The sequence below is a fragment of the Dasypus novemcinctus genome, chromosome 21 (genome assembly GCF_030445035.2).
Source record: "Dasypus novemcinctus isolate mDasNov1 chromosome 21, mDasNov1.1.hap2, whole genome shotgun sequence".
NCBI lineage: Eukaryota > Metazoa > Chordata > Mammalia > Cingulata > Dasypodidae > Dasypus > Dasypus novemcinctus.
Window position 1 is genome coordinate 9,578,370 of NC_080693.1, and position 16,307 is coordinate 9,594,676.

At 39.2% G+C, this 16,307-nt stretch overlaps 1 long non-coding RNA gene across 6 annotated transcripts in view; it reads right to left on the reverse strand.

Moving 5' to 3' along the window:
• Positions 1 to 16,307, reverse strand: part of LOC131274948 (uncharacterized) — a 114,966-nt gene that overhangs the window by 11,671 nt on the left and 86,988 nt on the right. Inside the window, exon 5 of one of the 6 annotated variants that reach the window (XR_011646739.1) lies at positions 3,547 to 6,956. The exons of the other annotated variants lie outside the window; for them this stretch is intronic. This is a non-coding gene — a long non-coding RNA (uncharacterized lncRNA). Of the gene's footprint in view, positions 1 to 3,546; positions 6,957 to 16,307 lie in introns of those variants that run through there. 6 annotated transcript variants of the gene reach the window in all.

Consider the following 16,307-nt stretch of genomic DNA (forward strand, 5'->3'; position numbering starts at 1 on the left):
ACCAAGAGTGCCTACAACTCCAAACAGGAGAATCACATTCATCAAGCATGCAGTATGTTTTAACATCAGGTAGTGTGATTCCTATGATTTCATTTTCCCTTTCAATATGTCTTTGGCTATTTGGGGAACCTTTCCCTTCCAAAGAAATTTCATACTTACTCTTTCCAGTTCATTTAAAAAATGCTGTGATTTTATTGGGATAGCATTAAAATATGTAGGTCAGTTTGTGTAGGATAGACATCTTAATGATATTTAGTCTTCCTATCCATGAATAGGGAGTATCCTTCCATTTATTTAAGCCTTCTTTAATTTCCTTTAACAGTTTGGTGTAGGAAAACGGACTTTGGCCCAGTGGTTAGGGCATCCATCTACCATATGGGAGGTCCGCAGTTCAAACCCCGGGCCTCCTCGACCCGTGTGCAGCTGGCCATGCGCAGTGCTGATGCGCGCAAGGAGTGCCGTGCCACACAAGGGTGTCCCCCGCGTGGGGGAGCCCCCACGCGCAAGGAGTGCGCCCCTGAGGAAAGCCGCCCTGCGTGAAAAGAAAGTGCAGCCTGCCCAGGAATGGCGCCGCCCACACTTCCTGTGCCGCTGACGACAACAGAAGCGGACAAAGAAACAAGACGAAACAAATAGACACCAAGAACAGACAACCAGGGGAGGGGGGGAAATTAAATAAATAAATAAATAAATCTTTTAAAAAAAAACAACAGTTTGGTGTAGTTTTCTGTGTATAAGTCTTTTACATCTTTAGTTAAATTTATTCCTAGGTGTTTGGTTTTTTATTTACTATTGTAAATGTTTTTTCCCCTTGAATTCCTCCTCAGCTTGTGGACATTATTGGTGTACAGAAATGCTCCCAATTTTTGTGCATTGATCTTATAACCTGCGACTTTACTGAACACATTTATAAGTTCTAAAAGCTTTGTTGTAAATTTCTCAGGGCTTTCTATGTATAGGACCATGTCATCTGCAAATAATGAAATTTTGACTTCTTCCTTTCCAAATTGGATGCCTTTTATGTCTGTTTCTTGCCTCAGTGCTCGAGCAAGTACTTCAAACACAATGTTAAACAGAAGGGGTGAGAGTGGGCATCCTTGTCTTGTTCCTGATCTTAGAGGGAAAGTTTTAGGATTTCACCATTGTATGTGATGCTAGCAGTGGGTTTTTCATATATGCCCTTTCTCACGTTCAGCAAGTTTCCTTGTATTCCTATCTTTTGAAGAGTTTTTATCAGGAAAGGGTGCTGTATTTTCTCAAATGCTTTTTCTGCATTTATAGATATGATCATGTGATTTTTTTTTCTTTCGATCTGTTTATATGGTGTGTTACATTGATTGATTTTCTTTTTTTTTTTTTAAATATTTATTTATTTATTTAATTCCCCCCCTCCCCTGGTTGTCTGTTCTTGGTGTCTATTTGCTGCGTCTTGTTTCTTTGTCCGCTTCTGTTGTCAGCGGCATGGGAAGTGTGGGCGGTGCCATTCCTGGGCAGGCTGCTCTTTCTTTTCACGCTGGGTGGCTTTCCTCACGGGTGCACTCCTTGTGCGTGGGGCTCCCCCACGCGGGGGACACCCTTGCGTGGCACGGCACTCATTGCGCTCATCAGCACTGCGCATGGGCCAGCTCCACACGGGTCAAGGAGGCCCAGGGTTTGAACCGCGGACCTCCCATGTGGTAGACGGACGCCCTAACCACTGGGCCAAAGTCCGTTTTCCTGATTGATTTTCTTATATTGAACCATTCTTGCATACCTGGGATGAAACCCACTTGGCCATGGTGTATCTATATGTCATTTGATGTGTTGTTGAATACAATTAGCAAGTATTTTGTTGAGGATTTAGCATCTAGGGTCATTAGAGAGATTAGACTGTAACATTCTTTTCTTGTGATGTCTTTGTTTGGCTTTGGTATCAGGGTAATGTTGGCATCATAGAATCAGTTAGGCAATGTTCCTTCTACTTCAATTTTTTGGAAGAGTTTAAGCAAGTTTGGGTTAATTCTTTCCAGACTGTTTGGTAGAATTCACCTGTGAAGTCATCTGGCCCTGGGGTCTTCTTAGTTGGGAGGTTTTTAATGACTGATTCTATCTCTTTATTTGTGATTGGTTATTTGAGATCATCAATTTCTTCTTTGGTCAATGTTGGCTGCTTATATGTTTCTAGGAATTTGTCCACTTCCTCCAAATTGTCCTTCTTGTTGGCATATAGTTTTTCTAAGTATTCTCTTAGGATACTCTTTATTTCTGTGAGGTCAGTGGTGATATCCCCTTTCTCATTTCTTATTTTCTGTGTTTACAGCTTCTCTCTTTTTTCCTTTGTTAGTCTAGCTAAAGGTTTGTCAAATTTATTGATCTTCTCAAAGAACCAGCTCTTTGTTTTATTTTTTCTACAGCTTTCTTATTATCTAGTTCATTTAGTTCTGCTCTGATCTTTGTTATTTCTTTTTTTCTTCTTCCTTTGGGGTTGGTTTGTTGTGGTTTTTTTTTTTTTTTTTTTCCACTAATTCCTCTAACTGTGAATTTAGATCTTTCATTTAACTCTTTCTCCTTTTTTGATGTATGAATTTATGGCTAGAATTTCCCACTAGGTACATCTTTTACTGCCTCCCATAAATTTTGATATGTTATATTGTTATTTTCATTATTTGTAAGGTAGTTACTGATTTCTTTAGAGATTTCCTCCTTGGCTCACTGTATAACTAAGAGTGTGTTGCTTAACTTCCATATCTTTGTGCATGATCTGGTTCTCTGGTCCTTGCAGATTTCCAGGTTCCTTCCATTGTGGTCAGAGAAGTTGTTTTGTATGATTTCAGGTTGTCTGAATTCATTGAGACATTTTCTGTGGCCAACAAGTTGTCTGAGTTGGAGAATGATCCATGTGTTCTTGAGAAGAATGTACTTGGGTATAGTGTTCTGTATATATCTATTAGGTCCAGATCCTCTAATATATTATTCAAAGTCTTTGTTTCTTGATTGATTCTCTGTTAATATGTTCTGTCTAATGGTGATAATGGTGTATAAAAGTCCCCCATTATAATTGTACAGGCATGTATTCCTCCCCTTAGTTTTTCCAGTGTTTGTCTTATGTATTTTGAGGCACCCAGGTTAGGTGCCTAAATGTTTATGATTGTTCTTTCTTCTTGAAAGATTATCCCTTTTACTAATATACAGTGTCCATCTTTGTCTCTCATAATCATTTTGCCTTTGAAGTCTATTTTGTCCAATATTAGTATAGCTACTCCTGCCCTTTTTTGTTATTGTTTGCTTGTGAGATTGTTTTCCAGCCATTCACTTTCAACCTCCTTGAATCCCTGGGTCTAAGGAGGGATTCTTTTGGACAGCATATGGATGGGTATATTTCCTTATCCATTTTGCAAATCTGTGTCTATTGACTGGTGAGTTTAATCCAGTAACATTTAATGTTATTACTCTCAAGGAATTACTTACATTAGCCATATTTTCTTTGATTTATGTCATATGTTGTTTTTATTTCTCTTTTTGTCTTTTTAGTTGTTCTTACATTCTCTCCCAACCCTGTCTCTAATATTTTTTTTCCTTTTAACCTGTAGATATCCTTTTAATATTTCTTGAAGGGCAGTGTTCTTATTGGCATGCTCTCTTAGCTTCTGCTTATCTGTGAACACTTTGAACTCTCCATCATTTTTGAATGCTGGCTTTGCTGGATAGAGTATTCTTGGCTGGAAATTTTTTTCTGTTTGTACCTTGACTATGTCATACCACTGCCTTCTTGCCTCCATGTTGTCAGATGAGAAATCAGCACTTAATCTTATTGAGCTAACCTTGTATGTGATGGTACTCTTTTCTCTTTCGGATGTCAGTATTTTCTCTTTGTCTTGAATATTGGATAATTTGACAAGTATATGTCTTGAAGTAGGCCTGTTGGGATTTATAATGTTTGGGGTGTGCTGCACTTCCTGGACAGGTACATCCATCTCCCTCAATAGCTTTGGGAGGTTTTCACCGATTGTCTCCTCCAACACCCCTTATGTACCCTTTTCCTTTTCTTCTTCTGGGATGCCTATAATGCATATGTTTGAGTGTTATGTGTTGTCATTCAAATCCCTAAATCCCTGCTGGATTTTTTCTATCTTTTTATCTATCAATTCTGGTATCTGTTTGATTTCAGATTTACTGTCTTCCACATCAGTAATTCTTTCCCCTGCCTCTTCAAATCTATTATCTGCTGAGAGTGTATTTTTGATTCCTTGGATTGTGCCATTCATCACCGTCATATCTGTTCTCTTTTGTGTTTGTTTAGAGTTTCTTCAGTATGTTCTCCAAGTGATTTCTTAATATCCTTAATCTCTTCCTTCACTTCATTAATTTGGTCCATGATATTTGTTTGGTCAGCTTTGATTAGTTATTCAATGTTCTGCTCCTCTTCCTGGTTTTTAGTTTGCTCATTGGACTGGGCTATGTCTTCCTAATTATTGGTTATGTTTTGTAATTTTTTGCTGCTGTCTGGTCATCATTTTATCTTGATGGGGTTGTTCAGTTGATTAGCTTTTCACCCTAGTCTTGGGTTTTAATTAGTTGCTATTTTTGTGTCTTTGTTAAGTTTCTTTTTGACATTTTGTTGTTCTTTTTCTATTTCCTTGTTGTTTTCTAAGTTCTCTCAAAGGACACAGATTAGGGCCAGAAAAAGTAAAAGAGGTAAGAAAGGAAAATGTATAATGGTAATATTGATAGTAAAATTTAGCAGAATAACAATGTAAAACCTAGGAGACTTAGTAGTAAACTCATGTAAGCATGTAGAGTTATAGGAATTAAAAGTGGAGTACCTATAATGTAATGGGAATATGAATATGGAGAAGAATATAGTATGAATTATAAAGCCACCATGATGAGGAGAGAGTGGAAAAGAAAAGAAAGGGTAAAAACAGAAAGTCCTTTTTCTGAACTCTGGGAGCCTGCAAGCCCCCTAAAAGAAGCCAGAGAGATGGTGGAGAACCATGGTGTCTGCAGGTCCCCAGGCCAGAGGAAAGGGAGAGCAGGATGCCAGCTAGGATTCTAGACCCACAAATGTCTGGGGTTTTTAAAGAATGGGACAGAAATAAAGAAGGGCAGGTTATTCCAAAAATACTTCTGTATTCCACAACAGGAGCAGCTGCCTACACCATAATATACAGGGTACAGGGAATGTACATGAATGAGTATTAAAATGCCACTGCTCCTCTCAGAGCTGAGCCACTTGTGAGTTTGACCCAGTGACCACCTCTGTGGTCCTCCTCAAAGTATGAAGGCTCAGGACTGTTCTTGATAATTACACTTTAAAACCCATTCTACAAAGTATTAGGTAGAAATGACACTAAACAACTATGTGGAGAAAGTACATATATATCTATATTATGTGTGTGTATATATGAGTGTATATAGGTGTTTGTATTGTATATAAATAAATAAAAGTATATACATATATATGTGTGCCTTGTATGCACAAAGAAAGGGATAAAAATCCACAAAAAAGCTACTACAATTGGGAAGTAGATTTGACTCAGCTGATAGTGCATCTGCTGACCACATGGGAGGTCCAGGGTTCAAACCCAGGGCCTCCTGACCTGAGGAACTGGCCCACGTGCAGTGCTGATGCATGTAAGGAGTGCCGTACCACGCAGGGCTGTCCCCCATGTAGGGTAGCCCTATGCAGAAGGAGTGCACCGTGTGAGGAGAGCCACCCCACGTGAAAAAAGTGCAGCCTGCCCAGGAATGGCACCACACACACGGAGAGCTGACGCAGCAAGATAATGCGACAAAAAGAGACACAGATTCCCAGTGCCACTGGCAAGAATGCAAGCAGACACAGAACACACAGGTAATTGACAGAGAGAGCAGGCAATGGGGGGAGGGGGGAAGGGGAGAGAAAAAAAGCTACTATAATTAATAGACAAGTTATCAAAGTGGTGGTACACAAGATTAATATGTGAAGATCAAAAGCATTTCTACACACGACTTATGTGCTATCTGAGGAGAAAACCAGAAAAAAAAATTTCATTTATTATAGCAACTAAAACAATCAAATATTTAGGAATAAACTTAGCCAAGTACTCAGAAAACTACAAAACATTACTAAAAGAACCCAAAGAAGAATTAAATAAATGGCAGGACATTCGGTATTCATGGCTTGGAAGACTAAATATCATTAGGGTGTCAATTTTACCCAAACTGATTTACGGATTCAACACAATCCCAATAAGAATCCCAACACCCTTTTTGAGGAAATAAAAAAGCCAATAAATGAATTTATTTGGAAGGGTAAGGGGTCCAGAATAGCCAAAAATGTCTTAAAATGGACCAGTTTTTATTGATCTTTTTCTCCTGGTTGTTCCTCCCAAGAATATCCTTTTCCCATTATTGCAATGTTCCACCTCACTCATTAGTAACTTCCTGGAAAAAGACCATGGCTTTAGGCATTTTGTGGAATTACCCCATAAGAAATTTATTTGACCAAGGTGCCAGATATAAGACATGATATGTAAACTTGCTTGATTATGTTGTGCTGAAAAAAAAACAAGTTCATAAAGGGAATGCAGAGCTAGTTATTATATTAATGCAGGAGCAGCACCACGAGGTTTCTGCTCAAAAGTTTGAGTTGTGAGTGCAGCTTATATGTCTGCTTGAGAAAAAGGGAAGGTATGGGGGGAATGGGGAGAGATAAGGGGACACGATTTAGTCTTGTATGTGCTGTCCATGCTTTCCATGCTTCCTGTACATTACAAGGCTGTGGGGCTCTTTGAACAGGGTGTCCTTGGGGCCATGTGATAATCAGCAAGCAGGACACTGAAGTAAGATTGTGGCCCTCTGATGAAGATCAGCAGGCCTTGCTGGTGTCAGCTTGACTTCTCCTCAGGCTAGGGCTGGGGATTTTATCAGTACTGCAAAGGATTGTGGGTATGCCAGCTCACTTCAGTTAACCTCCATTTCTTCTTTATAACTCCCTGGATAAAATGGAAGCTCAATAAATCAAGATGGTTAGTAAAATCATTAATCGTGCCAATTTCACAATTATAAATTTATAGCATTGCTTTAACACTACCTGGAATTTCATTAAACCATTCAAACTGAATTTCATAGGTACCTGGACATTATTGGCAGCAAGAGGGAGCCAGGCTGGATTGTAAGGGAATAAAACGGGTTGCCCCAGAAAACTCTTACTCAGGTTCTACCCTAGAGAGTATTTCCTATACTTGGGTTTGGTGAAAATTGCAATAGAGTAGATATATACTAAGATGCTTTACCCTCAAGCACTTGCCCCCCAAATCCACACTAGTCAAAACTCTCCAGTGCCACAAATGAGCTGTCCTAATAGTCCCTCTGACACTAAGACCCTAACATCACTGATCTGGGGATGAGTAATAGATGTATGGAATATTACATAGAAATTAAAAGAAAAACAGGTGGCCATGTCTAAGAATTATCCCAATAAATTAAACAGAATGCCCAGGGACTGGATGTCGTGCCTGAATCCCCTTGCTGTTTAGAGGCCAGGGTGTTAGAGGATGCATAGCCCTAGATTATTATGGACTCTGAAGAAGGGTCTGTGGCTTCATTAACCCATCCTGCTTCATGTGGGGAGACAGCACTGATCAAGTTCATCTTGGTCTGGATCAGCAGGGACCATGGTGCCATTCTACTGACTAAACAGAGAGCGCAAATCAAAGTTTTCAGCTGTTTAAATTTGATTTTCCTGGCTTTTCCCATCCTAAAGGGGCAGACTGGCTGTGACTAGGATTGGGAATCCCAGTTTCATTTTTTCCATCCCTGCCTCCCAAAATCCTAGTTTTATACTGGATTCTTGGTTGGTAGAATGCTTTACACTTCACTGGCTCCAAACTCAGGAATTACAAAATAAGTACAACCTTGATCATAATACAACAGGGAACCAAGGGATGTACAGTTGTATAAATGGACAGAGACGTCCCCGTGGATCCTGTGGTTTTACTTTTTCACAGCAGAGAAGGACCATTGGCACAACGATCCAGAACAGTATGAGAAACCTTCCTTCCCAGAGACAATAGAGTTGTCATTTCAGAAGAAAGTGCCTTTCCCTACTGACCTGTGGCTGCATTGTCAAGAACTCAGGTGCCAGCTCTCTTACTTGGGTTCCACTGAGTTTGTTAATCTACTAGGCAGCAAAATATGAAGAAGGAAAACTAAGCCATCAAACCTCCTCTGATCCTCTCTTCATTCTATTTCCTGCCCTGCTGTTCCTCCTTCACAAACTGAAGTCCAGTTCCCATTCCTCATTTCCTCCTGTCTTTCCTATACAAAATTCACCACTTTTACCCATAAATAAATCTTTTAACATTAATGAGCTCCCATAAATATATTCAATGAGTGTGTTTGCTTTTATATGGAACTAAGAAGAATTGGACCTTGACTTCCTTTGAGGAACTTTTTCCAAGAATTCTCTGACAGCTTAGTATTCAAGTAATTCTGATCACTTTTCCCCAAATTCTCCTAAAGGTACTTCTTAAATATATTTTTGAAACATCTCAGTAATCTGTTCTAAGCTTGTGACAGTTTGAAGCTTTTTTGTGAATCCCATAAAAGATTATGTTCTTGGAACTAATCCATTCCTGTGGGTGCAGGACCCTGTGATTGGACTGGATTCACCGGGGGGGAGGGGTGTCTTTGTTGTTGTTGTGTTAAGATTTATTTATTTATTTCCCCTTCCCTCCTCCCACAGTTGTCTGCTTTCTGTGTCCATTTGCCGTGTGTTCTTCTGTGTTTGCTTGTATTCTCATCAGCGCACTGGGAATCTGTGTCTCTTTTTTTGTTCCATAATCTTGCTGCATTGACTTTCTGTGTGTGTGGCGCCACCTCCTGGGCAGGTTGCACTTTTTTCGCATGGGGCAGCTCTCCATGCAGGACACATTCCTTGTGGGAGTGGGGCTCCCACTATGCAGGGAACACTCCTGTGTGGCACGGCACTCCTTGTGCGCATCAGTACTGCGCATGGGCCAGCTCACCACATGGGTCAGGAGGCCCTGGGTTTGAACCCTGGACCTCCCATGTGGTAGGTGGATGCTCTATCTGTGGAGCCAAATCCACTTTCCACTGGGGGGTCTTTGACTGGAGTCCTTCAGTGAGGCTTAAACATGGTGCATCTAGGTCCTCTTGGTGGAGTATTTTATAAATGGGAGAAACATGCAGAGGCACACAGAGAAAAACATCTTCCATTTACTGTCATGTGACAGAGGACTCCAGGATCTCCTAAGCCGAGAAAGACAGAGAAATCACAAGAGTCTGAGAGAGAGGCTGAGGCTGGACTCAGTAGAGCAGCCCAGAGTGAAGAGCTGTATTCCAGCAGAGATGACCCATATGCCTGGTTGCCCCAGCTGAGCTGGGGAGAACCTGAGCCTGGAGGAGAAAGCAGAGTCCAGTGGCCTTTAGCCCTGACACGTGGCAGGAGTCCTGGATCTGCTAGCAGCCAACTTTTTGAGAGATGGCATCTCTGATGATTACTTGATCTGGACATTTTCACAGCACTGGAAATGTAAGATTTTACCTTAATAAATTCCCATTACAAATGCCAAACCATTTCTGATATTTTTGCATTGGCACCCATTAGCAGACTAAAACAACACTTCCTATCTCCTCTTTTGATACACTTCACTGCTCTCTGGCCCATTTTTTTCTATTGATGACATTTCCATCACTTCCATCTCTACAACTATCATCTGGAGTTTATTTCTGAAATTTTATCTCTGTGTGACTGTATGTTATAAAAATACAAACTTAAACATAAGAAACTCTCCTCCTTTGAACATAAGGGAAGAAACTACCTTCAGACTCCCATCTTAGTATTTACTTTAGAAAACCAACACTTGTAAGCAATGCCTCCTTCTTTGTCCTTTAGAAATGTATATAAAGCAAATTTCCCCACAACACAGGGTCTCCTCAAGGAAGGAAGCCATTTGAATAAAATGCAATCAAAATATTTCCCATTTTTATGGTAGAGTATAAATCCTGGAAGTAGTGGTGGGGACTGTTCCTGTCTCCAAATTGTGAACCTACCTCTCACCTGAAGATAAAGAAATAGCTTGAGAATGTGTATGTAAATATGTATCTGCTTAGCTACACACAAACCATGAGGTTTCTTTCTGTCTTTGCAAACTCCTGTGGATTGCCTGTGATGCATCCTGTTCTGGTTTAATGCTTTATTCAATAAATGCTTTATTCAATTTATGTAATGCTTTATTCAATAATAAAATTGTTTTTCTTTCTCTTCTACTTTTGTGGACAGGTTTTCTGGGTTGAGAGATTATTTTATTTTTATTTCTTTTTCCCCAACAGTTACAGGCACCTAAATTAAAATATAACAATGAAAATGGAGGAGGGGGGGGCAAGATGGCGGCTGAGTGAACTTCCCGGTTACTATCTCCTGGGGGGAATTGGCCGGGCGGCATTGGAGACTCTTTGGGACCGGGCTGTTTTGGGATTTTTCCTGGTCTGGAGGTGTCTGGACATCGATTTGGAGGGAAGGTAACAGAGAGGATCCGTCTGTGAAATATACACGGAGATCCCAGCTAGTGTGGAGGATTCCCTCCTTGGGTAGGTGGAGACGAGGCAGCTAGCACTGCGCCGAGCCCCGGTGGGCAGGCGGCGGGCGGGCGGCGGGTGGGGGAGCCGAGCCCGGCCGAGCCCACCCGAGCTGCGGCGGGCGGGGAAGCCGTGCCCGGCCGAGCCCAGCCGAGCCGTGGCGGGCGGGGTAGCTGAGCCCAGCCGAGCCCAGCCAAGCCCGGTGGCGGGGTTTCTGTTCTTTGTGGTTTTTTTTGTTTTGTTTTGTTGTTTTTTTTAAATCCTCTCTTTCTTCTCCCCAGTATTCTTCTTTTTCTATTTTATCTTAACAATACAATAGGTCCTGCAGGAAACACCTCACATTTGCTGGGTTTCCTCATCCTCCACTGCCTCATTTCTCTGTGAATAGATTTAGCCTATATACACTATCCCCTTTCCCCTACAGCTTGATATCCTCCACCATCTGCTATCTCTCCTATATTCCACCTCCCTTTCTTTGATCCACAAAGTGTCTAACTCTTAATTTCTAATACCTTTGTTTAGTTTTCCAGCTGGTATTCATCCCTGAAACTATTACCTTTCTTTTCTCTTTCCCTCTCTCATGAAAACAATAGCTTCTTAGTACGTACCATATTCCTCCCATGTTCAGTTGTCTACCTCATTATAGGTACTTTCCTACTACTATAACTGTACACAATTTACATGATCTAACCTCCATCCTCCCAGAACTCGTATTGTTGCTTTGTTAACATATATCACCAATACTACTTCACACTTTTTCCTTCCTTACACAATTGCCTTTCCCCAGCACTAATACTTTCCTTTAAAGTGAGCTTAACCAGCAATAAGAAATTGGAATAAGAAGAACAAAGTGACAAAGAGAAGATATAACAGTTACGCAAAAACAACAGCTAATTAATCTCCAAGACTAGACAAAGAAGCTAAGGAACTGATTAAACCCGTCAAGAAAAAATGTTGACAAGACAGCAACAAAAATCTACAAACCAAACAAGTAATCAGGAAAACATGGCTGAATCCAATCAAGAAACTAAAAATCAGGAAGGGGAGCAGGACTTCGCACAAGCAATGAAAGATCTCAGAACATTTATCACCGACAAATTTGATGAAGTAATGAAAGAGGTTAACAACATGAAGACAACACTTGGAGGGGAAATTGCAGACATGCGCAAAAAAATAACAGATATGATGGAAATTAACACAATTCAAGAAATCAAAAATACACTTGCAGCAAATATCAGCAGACTAGAAGAGGCAGAGCAGAGAATTAGTGATGTGGAAGACAGTGCATTGGAAATCAAACAGATAGTAGAAGTGGTCAATAAAAAGGTAGAAAAATTCCAGATAGGACTTAGGGACCTGAATGATAATGCAAAACGCTCAAACATACGTATTATAGGCATTCCAGAAGGAAAAGAGAAGGTAAAGTGGTCAGAAGGAGTGTTGCAGGAAATAATGAGTGAAAACTTCCCAAATCTACTGAAAGAGACAGATGTACATATCCAAGAAGCACAGCGCACTCCACTGGTCATAAACCCCAACAGGCCCACCCCAAGACATATACTTGTCAAATTATCCAATGCTCAAGACAAAGAAAAAATTCTAAAAGCAGCAAGAGAAAAGAAAACCATCACATACAAGGGAAACTCCATAAGATTAAGTGCTGATTTCTCTTCTGAAACGATGGAGGCAAGAAGGCAATGGTATGATATAGTCAAGGTACTAAAGGAAAAAAATTTCCAACCAAGAATACTCTATCCAGCTAAACTAGCATTCAAAAATGATGGAGAGTTCAAAATATTCACAGATAAACAGAAACTGAAAGAGTATATCAACAAGAAACCTCCACTTCAAGAAATTCTTAAGGGAGTTTGGCAGGAAGAAAGGAAAAAACAGGACAGTCAGAGATGGAGGAGAGTGTAAGAGTAACAAGAAAGACAAAAATAGAAGGGGAAAATAAAATAATACAAACAAAATATAACAAACACAAATCCAACCAAAATATGGCTACCATAAATAATTCTCTGAACATAATAACACTGAATGTCAATGGATTAAACTAACCTATCAAAAGATTCAGACTGGGACACTGGATAAGGAAATATGACCCATCTATATCCTGCCTACAAGAGACACATCTTAGACCCAGAGACTCATGGAGATTGAAAGTGAATGGCTGGAAAACAATCATACAAGCAAACAACAACCAAAAAAAGGCAGGAGTAGCTATATTAATATCAGACAAAATAGACTTTAAATGTGAAACAATTGTGAGAGACAAAGAAGGATACTATATTTTAGTGAAAGGGACAATCTGTCAAGAAGATTGAACAGTCATAAATATTTATGCTCCTAACAAGGGCGCCTCTAAATATGTGAGACAAACGCTGGATAAACTAAGTGAAAAAATAGATGCATCTACAATTATAGTGGGGGATTTTAATACACCACTATCAACTCTGGACAGAACATCTCAAAAGAGAATCACTAAAGAAACAAAACATTTGAACAGTATATTAGAAGAGCTGGATCTAATAGACATATATAGATCATTACACCCAAACACAGCAGGATATACATTTTACTCAAGCGCACATGGAACATTCTCCAAGATAGACCATATGCTAGGCCACAAAGAAAGGCTTAATGAATTCAGAAAGATTGAAATCATACAAAACAATATCACTGACCACAGTGGAGTGAAGCTGGAAATTTGCAAGGGATGGAGGCCCAGACTTCACACCACAATTTGGAAATTAAACAGCACACTCTTAGAAAAACAGTGGGTCAAAGAGGAAATCTCAAAAGAAATCAATGACTACCTTGAAACAAATGATAATGATAACACAACATACCAAAATTTATGGGATGCAGCAAAAGCGGTACTGAGAGGGAAATTTATAGCCATAAATTCACATATCAAAAAAGAAGAAAGAGCAAAAATTGGAGAACTAACTGCACTTTTGACGGAATTAGAAAAACAACAACAAAGTAACCCAACAGGAAGAAGAAGGAAGGAAATAACAAAGATAAGAGCAGAACTAAATGAAATAGAAAATAAGAAAGCACTTGAAAAAATAAACAAGACCAAGAGCTGGTTCTTTGAGAAGATCAACAAAATTGACAAACCTTTAGCGAGAGTAACAAAGAAAAAAGGAGAAAAGATGCAAATACACAAAATAAAGAAATGAGAAAGGTGATATCACCACTGACCGCACAGAAATAAAGACTATCATAAGAGGATACTTTGAAAAACTATATTCCAACAAAAATGACAATTTAGAGGAAATGGACAAATTCCTAGAAACACATAAGCAGCCCATACTGACGAAAGAAGAAATTGATGATCTTAACAAACCAATCACAAGCACAGAGATAGAATCAGTCATTCAAAATCTCCCAACTAAGAAGAGCCCAGGGCCAGACGGCTTCACAGGTGAATTCTACAAAACATTCCGGAAAGAACTAACACCAATCCTATTGAAACTATTCCAAAAAATCGAAACAGAAGGAACATTGCCGAACTCCTTTTATGATGCCAACATTATCCTAGTACCAAAGCCAAACAAAGACACCACAAGAAAGGAAAATTACAGACCAATTTCTCTAATGAACCTAGACGCAAAAATACTTAATAAAATACTTGCTAATCATATTCAACAACACATTAAATGAATTATACACCATGACCAAGTGGGATTTATTCCAGGTATGCAAGGATGGTTCAACATAAGAAAATCAATCAATGTGATACACCATATAAACAGATTGAAGGAAAAAAATTACATCATTATATCTATAGATGCAGAAAAGGCATTTGACAAAATACAGCACCCCTTCTTGATAAAAACACTCCAAAAGATCAGAATACAAGGAAACTTTTTGAACATGATAAAGAATATATATGAAAAACCTACAGCCAACATTGTTTACAATGGCGAAATCCTGAAATCCTTCCCTCTAAACTCAGGAACAAGACAAGGATGCCCATTGTCTCCGCTCCTATTTAACATTGTCTTGGAAGTACTTGCTCGAGCACTGAGGCAAGAACCAGATATAAAAGGCATTCAAATTGGAAGGGAAGAAGTCAAAATTTCATTATTTGCAGATGACATGATCCTATACATAGAAAACCCTGAGAGATCTACAACAAAGCTGCTAGAACTCATAAATGAGTTCAGCAAAGTCGCAGGTTATAAGATCAATGCACAAAAATCAGTAGCATTTCTGTACACCAATAATGAGGAAGATCAGGAGGAAATCAAGAAACAAATACCATTCACAATAGTAAATAAAAAAATCAAATACTTAGGAATAAATTTAACTAAAGAGGTAAAAAACTTATACACCGAGAACTATACAAGACTGTTCAAGGAAATCTAAGAAGACCTAAATAAATGGAAGAATATTCCTTGTTCATGGATAGGAAGACTGAATATTATTAAGATGTCTATCCTAACAAAACTGATCTACACATTCAATGCAATCCCAATAAAAATCAAAACAGCCTTCTTTAAGGAACTAGTAAAACTAAGTATGAAATTTATTTGGAAAGGAAAGAGGCCCCGAATAGCCAAAGACATATTGAAAAAGAAAAACGAAATAGGAGGAATCACACTTCCTGACTTCAAAACATACTACAAAACTACAGTAGTGAAAACAGCATTGTATTGGCATAAGGAGAGACACACCGACCAATGGAATCGAATTGAAAGTTCAGATATGGAATCTCAAGAATATAGCCATATAATATTTGATAAAGCCACCAAACCCTCTCAACTGGGAGAGAATGGCCTATTCAACAAATGGTGCCTGGAGAACTGGATAGCCATATGTAGAAGAATGAAAGAGGATTACCATCTCACACCTTATACAAAGATCAACTCAAGATGGATCAAAGACCTAAATATAAGAGCCAAGACCATAAAGATCTTGGAAAGCAGTGTAGGGAAACATCTACAGGACCTTGTAATAGGAAATGGCTTCATGAATATCACACCAAAAGCACGAGCAGCAAAAGAACAAATAGATAAATGGGACTTCCTCAAAATTAAAGCCTTCTGCACCTCAAAGGAGTTTGTCAAGAAAGTAAAAAGGGAACCCACACAATGGGAGAAAATATTTGGCAACCATATATCTGATAAGAGACTTATAACTTGCATATATAAAGAACTCATATATCTTGAAAACAAAAAGATAAACAACCCATTTAAAAAATGGGAAAAAGATTTAAACAGACACTTCTCCAAAGAAGAAATACAAATGGCTAAAAAGCACATGAAAAAATGCTCCAAATCTCTAGCTATCAGGGAAATGCAAATAAAAACTACAATGAGATACCATCTTACTCCCATAAGATTGGCAGCTATGAATAAAACAGAAGAATACAAATGCTGGAGAGGATGTGAAGAAAGGGGAACACTCATCCACTGCTGGTGGGAATGCAGAAGGATCCAACCATTCTGGAGGACAGTTTGGCAGTTTCTCAAAAAACTAACCATAGATTTGCCATATGACCCAGCAATACCACTCCTGGGTATATACCCATCAGAACTGAAAATAAGGACACAAACCGATATATGTACACCAGTGTTCATAGCAGCATTGTTCACTATCGCCAAAAATTGGAATCAATCCAAATATCCATCAACAGACGAGTGGATCAATAAAATGTGGTATATACACACAATGGAATACTACTCAGCTGTAAGAACAAATACACTACAATCACACGTGATAACATGGAT